This window comes from Haemaphysalis longicornis, unplaced genomic scaffold, assembly GCF_048455015.1.
Source record: "Haemaphysalis longicornis isolate Haplotype H1 unplaced genomic scaffold, Haemaphysalis longicornis Haplotype H1 scaffold_76, whole genome shotgun sequence".
Classification (NCBI taxonomy): Eukaryota; Metazoa; Arthropoda; class Arachnida; order Ixodida; family Ixodidae; genus Haemaphysalis; species Haemaphysalis longicornis.
The window spans coordinates 295,036-301,985 of NW_027526436.1; the positions used below are offsets into that span (position 1 = coordinate 295,036).

Consider the following 6,950-nt stretch of genomic DNA (forward strand, 5'->3'; position numbering starts at 1 on the left):
GTTTGAGTGCCTATATTGATTAATGATGAAAATATCCTTAGCGTATAGACGCATGGGTCGTGCTTTCGTGTAGGCATGGAGTGGCGGTTTTCCCCAAGCCCTCTCCTCTCCTACCGTTTGGAAACCGCTCACTTGTAATAATTTTGAGGTATAATGAACTACAATATTTTAGTGGACCTACGCGAGCAGAATTCTGAGTTGCTTGTGCTCAAAGTTGAGCTTGGTAGAAAATGCCCTGATGGCGTAGTGTGACAAGCTTTCACTCGGGATTGCTTAATTTTTCCTCCGTCGTAATCTACCTTCGCTCTCACATAAAAAAAGGGGGGAGAGTAAACAACCAATGGTTGAGCGCGCTTTGCAGCGGCGAAGGTGTTTCAGCGCGCACAATTTTTCATACCAGTGAGCTTTTTCCACATGACATCGCAATCGCGCGCGCGATCTCGGGACCACCCCTCACGCTTCCTTCCCCCTATTTATTGACCTGTTCATTGAAAGACGCCCACTGAGGAAGTGTGATGGGCTGGGCCCTCCCTTTGTTAATAAAAGGCTTTCGCCCACTCACTCTGTCGTAGAGGAAGGAAGGACGGTGCAGGGTTTGTCCTCGTTCCCGAATTTTGTTATTTACGCGAGGTGGATGGAGAACGCACTGCACTGACAAGCGCATACTAATGACTTTCGCAAATCAGTTTTCACTTGAAAGAATTGCAGGAAATACAGAAAAAAAAACGTAGGCGGCTTGTACGTTTGCTCTGACCGCAATTAGTAACCGGCATCGCACAATACACGCGCTCGCGAGTAACAGCGCAGATATATATATCTGCGATCAAATAACGCCTATGGTTGTAAGAAAATTAAAAAGACATGAAGCGATTAGATGGCTTATGGAATACTCCTACTGCATTCGGCAGTTTTTGTAATTGATTTCCTGCAAATGTTGACGGAGTGTTTTTTTTTTTACTTTTTATTATGGGACGTGCACAACCCCCCTGCCCTTCCTCATCAACCGGTAACAGGAGCCTGTGTACGCATATAATGTCATACTAATGAATTAGTATAGAAGTTTGTATAGAGTATAGTATAGAAGTTTGTATAGTATAGAAGTTTGTATAGAGTGCACCCCCGCGCCCATGTCGAGAATAGCGAACCCGCAGGCAGTGTAAGTGTCCCCGTTGATTTCTACGTATTACGCGGCCGCCGGTAAGTTGGGCTGAACAAGGTGGCAACCATGACTCGGTGATTATGTGGACTCGGCCTTTGCGCGCATACAAGAATTCTTCGGTTTCGGCCACGTAATCGATATTCGGGTTTACAGAAGGCGCACATGAATATTTTAGCTTACGGCAGAGCATAAATGTTGTAAGCACTGGAGTATAACTGTTGTATTCATACTCCAGGGCTGTCGCGTTGCTAACTGCCAATTAATGCATAAAATAAGAGTGTTTGTTTACTGGCTAGCCAATCACACAATTACAAGGCAAGTGCAGGCGCAAAATCAGCACTTAGGAGTGCAGGGTGTTCAAATTCGACTAATGGTTGTGGTGACATTGAGCAAACACCAATAAATAACGACTACTAGCAAAACACATCTTCATCAGAGAATTCTGAGGGGCTAGTTAATTGGGCTTTTGGCTTTACAAAATGAAATGCGCGAAAATGATGGTACGAGCAGAAATTTGAAGACACCAGTACCACACAGAAAATGCAAGCATAGAAGAATAAGACCGCGAAATAGTGCATGCGGTGTGTGCGTCAACGTTGCCTCGATCTCACATTTGCCTTGCAATGAAATAGCGTTGCTATATGAGGACTGTTTGACTGGAACCTAATTGAGAGCTAGGGTGTAAGTGTTTCTGCTTTTTGTTGTTTATTTTGGTCATTTTCAGTTCGCCACCCTTCCACGTGTCGACCGGATATCAGCATATATGCGCGGTATCATTATACTAAGTCTGTTAATCTCCACTCTTCTTTCGGCCTGCACAGTTCCATTGGCGAATTTTGCTGTATTAATAATGTTGCTTCCAAGTATAATATGAATGTAATTATTATATAAACAATAGAATATAGTTCTCCAATCCACGGCTTATGGAACTGCGCGAACACTTTTTCAAACGCTTTTTTCTCAACTAGCACGCTGGAGGTTTACGCCAAAGTTGAAAATTCCCAAAACCTAACAAAAGGTGTGTATGTGCACTCAACTATTCGTTCTCTTAAATGAACACTGCAACTCTTTTCGCATCTATTTTTCTAGATCAAAATTTATTAGAAAACGCCGCCAACAAGCGCATCCAAGTACTAATTTTTGGTGGCTGCCGTGGTGGCTGCCATGGCAGCCACTGTGGCTGGTTTTCAATCGGAGATGAAGAGCGAAATGCCCGTGTGTGCAGATTTCGGCGCACGTCATCAACAATCCGGAGTTGGTGAATATCCATCCGGCGCCATCGACTGCCTCGGTGCAGCGTGGGAACAAACATGGTGTAACAAAGTGCGTCGCCCAAAAAACTGCGCTATGCCCATCAGAGGAACTTGCTCAATAAGCAGAGTTTTCTTTCAATTTCTCTGGGTTTCGGCGATGTCTGCGTGCTCTAACGACCTCACTCAAACGTTCCCGGCTACGGAAGGGCGGCCAGATATGTTGCAGCTAAACATAAACGCATTCTTCGCATCGAAAACACAACAGAAGTACGTCTGCTTCTTCGAGCAAATCACGCAGTGACGTTCTTAGCTGGCGATAACAACTCCTTTCCCCGTGCTTCAAGTCGTGACGGAAAGAGTGAAAACGTTTATTGCCAGTGCTGTGGTATTTGCGTGGTATATATATTTGTCATTGCCGTTCTAGCAGATCAAACGCGTCTGTACTAAAAATGCCCCACTGCACGCTTACGACTGGTTAACTTTGCGCGCTGTTAAGGAAATTTGGGCCACGGATTGCGCTTCTTGGTCAGCTGCGCAAACGTGACCGGGCGATAACCGCCGTGGTGCTTCTCCCACCACGCTGTTATCGCGCCCGCCTCAGCTAGAGAGTTACTATTCCGCAAATCACTGATACCGGTGATGAAGTCGCATCATCCGTGATGCGAGAGTCAGAAAAGCCATTCGGTCAGTGTCGTGCAGTCGTGCTGTGTGGCGAGGACGGCTACTTTTTTCAAACCCAGCGCAACATTAACCGGTTAGCTCAGTTCCTGTTATATCACTACACTTTTCGTTAAATACGCTTTCATATTAGTGATGTTTTTATGAGGCCGGGAAACGGGTAATGGCCAGGAGTAAAATCACAGACACCCACTGCAGCGCATCGGGCTGCAAGACTGGTTATCTTGGCAATCGCTGGAAGGATGGCACAAGGTTTTTGTTGTTCTCAGTACCGAAGGAGGAGCACTTGCGTAAAGCTTGGAAGAAAAATTTCCACCGCACAGGCAAGCCTTTGTCGGATACTTCAGCAGTGTGTGAGAGGCACTTTGATTCCAGTTGTATTGTTCGCGACTACGTGCATCATATCGACGGGAATGAAGTTCGATTTCCTACAGGAAGACCAGCCCTTACCTCAAACGCGGTGCCAACAAAATATAGTTAACCAGAGCTTGAAATGGGGCTAGTTGGTTTTTTACTCGGAACATTGCAGGGGCGACGAATTACAGTTCTGCGCTCCAGTTGTGTGTAATTCGTCGTCCTTGTCCCGCCTAGCGCCAGCAATGTTCCGAGCCAACAAAATTCCTTGACTTCCCAGCCCTGCCTTCTGAGAGCGGTCTGCCTCCAGGAAATCAAAAGAAGCGGCATTGAGCTCTTGAGCAAGAAATCGCGAAAAAGTGTCGACTATTAAGACTTGATCAGCAGCGACAAAACACAGCTTATGGCGCTACATTTGGCCCCACACCCAACCCAGGAGAGCCGGGAGAAAATAGTGGTCAATGTGAGCCCGTGGTACCAGTCTTCGGGCACCTGATTTGCAAGTGGTTTCAGACAACCTGGAAATCCCGGAGCTGTGGAAGAAGTTAAACATAGGGAACCTGGCTGCGTTGCTCTATGTAACAACAAAGGCAACGAAAAATGAGTTCAGAATCGTCCACCTGAACGTACTCTGCTGCACGTCTTACACATCAGGCGCGCACAGTGAAATTGTCGGACGCTCTTTTCTGCATGGAAAGGAATGGAAAACAAGAACAATAGAGCCCCTTGATGATGCCAAAAATGTTATTCTCGAGGCTGATCGCGGAGAAGTTCGCATTGGAGCAATCCATCAGGATACATACGCAGATCTAGCCCAGAAACTGACCAACAAGATGAAAAGCACTCTCACTGTTGTAAATGACGACATCTTCAACAAGACGTGCCCAGGAGAGGCTATGGTGGGAGGTAAGGTTTTTTATATCGATGAATAGGCTAAGGATTTGATATTGCCTATGTGTCATTTTACTACGGAAACATTTTATGGTCCTTTTTATATATTCGGTAGGTGCGCTGACGTATAAGCTGTGCTCGATTGAATGCATAGGGTCGCTGTTTTTGTATTGCCTCGAGCACCCTTTTTAGCAAGTACTGAGGTTCAGAAGGGAAAAGGTTTGGGCGTGTTGGTTCATCGTCACGCGGAAAACAAGCGCTAAATAAAAACACGGGACGAGGAGTAGACGGGACAAGCGGTGACTTTCAACAAAAAGTTCATTGCCGCACCAGCGCTTATAAACAAGTCTGGGAGCAAGAAGAGAGGGAAAAAGGAAAGGGAAACATCACAAACGGAGGCCAAAAAAAGAAGAACAGTGACGTTCCGCCTACGATAAGAAATCCAATTCATGTTTCGATAAAGCCGCAGATGGCCTGCTGACGCATTGATCCCCCCGACCTCGCTATCTCGGCCGCTTTCCCTCTCTTCGTGCTCCCACACTTGTTTATAATCGCTGGTGCGGCAATGAACTTTTTGTAGAAAGTCAGCGCTTGTCCCGTCTACTCCTCGTCCCGTGTTTTTATTTAGCGCTTGTTTTCCGTGTACTGAGGTTCATTTAAAACCTGTCCAGCGTTAATTCTACATACCTCCTGTTGCAGGTAAGCGCAGTCTACATTGCCGCTACCTTCGAAAAGCCCTGCAGAACAGACTGTCCACTTTGAAGAGCGCCCAACGGCGAAAGCTGAATTTGGCCCAGCGGCTGAAATCCGGTATGGAGAAGACGAGGAGACTGGGTTGCCGCCTGGGAACTTTGACAGGGCAGATTCAACAGATAAGGGCCCACGATTCTCACGTGACCGAGAAAGCGTTCTGACAACGAAGAAAATACCTGTCCAAAAATCAACAACAAGCAGCTATCTACATGTTCAAGGCCGCCAAAAGAAAAGCTGTAAAAGGGATGACCTACTCTAAAGAATGGATTCTTCAATGTCTGATAATGAGAATGAAGGGACCCAAGCTCTACGAACATATGCGCAGGCAGAAGATTTTAGTTCTTCCAAGCAAGGTGACCCTGCAAAAGTACTTGAGGTCCTACAGAACAGGGTTTGGATTCAGCGAGAAAGTATTAAGCATGGTCAGGAGGAAGACTTCTACCATGAATGTTCTTAAGAGGCATGGAGGGATTTTGGTAGATGAAATGAAACTGTCTGAACATCTGTCAGTGACGTCATCTGGCCACAGAGAAGGCTTTGTTTATTTGGGCCCATTTACTGCTGACAGGGAACATCACGAAGCAGATCTCGGCATGATAATAATGTTTGCGCCATTCACTGGAAAATGGACGCAAATACTGGCGTAATTTGCCACTCGTGGGAACATTAAAGGAGGCATTTTGGCTAAACTAGTCATTGAAGCAGTGATCCTAGCCGAAAATGCTGGCTTACTGGTTGACTTCATTACCTGTGACGGAGCCACGTGGAACAGGAACATGTGGACTATAATGGGCATGCGAGCGACCGCATCAAACACCAAGTGCAAAGTGCAGCATCCGGTTGACGGGAACAGATCCCTGAATTTATTTCAGAATTCCCTCACCTCGTAAAGTGTATCAGGAACGATCTGCTGAAATCCCACTTCGATATGCCTACAGGACCGGTGAGTACACGTTATGAGTTTGAGTCGGCTAGCATGTAAAAATGTTAGACATGATAGTGGGCTTTGTTAGATGGGGAACGCTTGACAAAGCCACAAAGTGTGTAGGCTCATTGGTTATTTACTTCACCTTGAATTGCTGTTTTGTTTTCTAACCAACTGCTTAAAAATACCTGAATCTTCCACGCAGGTATCCATTCATCCGGTAAGGGAAGCTCTTGGGCTTGATGGCTCAAATGTCACCCTGCAAGCCATGCCTAGAATTACTGCTCGTCACGTACAGCCCAACGACTTTGAAAATATGAGGGTTACGTACGCTTCCCAACTGTTCAGCGACGTCGTGTTGAATGGACTCCGGTTCTACCGAAGCGACGTCGAAGCGAAGTGCGGAAATATAGAGCCAGTCCACACCTTCTTTAGGTAAGCCTTTCATACGCTAAATTTTTACTCTCAATCGTTGCAACATTTTCAATGCTGTCGTGAAAATCTTATTTAAGCGTGATGCGCGACCTCATCCAGGTTATGTCGTCTCGATTCCCCGGCGAGGCTCTTCGGTCAGGTTCCGCCGCTGAGGAGAAACTCGACGTTTCTGGCCTACCTTTCGGAATGGGAGCTCCACCGAACGAAAAGGAGTTTTTTTGGCCAAACCTACCGCGCTTGGGCTTAGGGTCACTATAGCGAGCACCATCTCCCTCCTGTTCTATCTAACAAAACATGTCGGGTACCGGCTTTAGATCACGTCCAGTATCAGCCAAGACCCAGCTGAAATTTTTTTTCAGCATCGCAAGGCAATCCTCTGGCTGCAACACGCATCCAACACCACAGCAGTTTTTGATTACTGCTTCTTGTTTAAGTTTTTACAGCCTTGCTAAATCCGTTTCAAGCGGAAACGCTCAGCAAGGCGTCCTGACACAATTGCTAG

At 46.3% G+C, this 6,950-nt stretch overlaps 1 pseudogene; it reads left to right on the forward strand.

Annotated features, from left to right (window-relative positions):
• Positions 1-5,333: 5,333 nt before the first annotated feature.
• On the forward strand, positions 5,334-5,978 carry LOC144148086 (uncharacterized; annotated as a pseudogene).
• Positions 5,979-6,950: the final 972 nt, after the last annotated feature.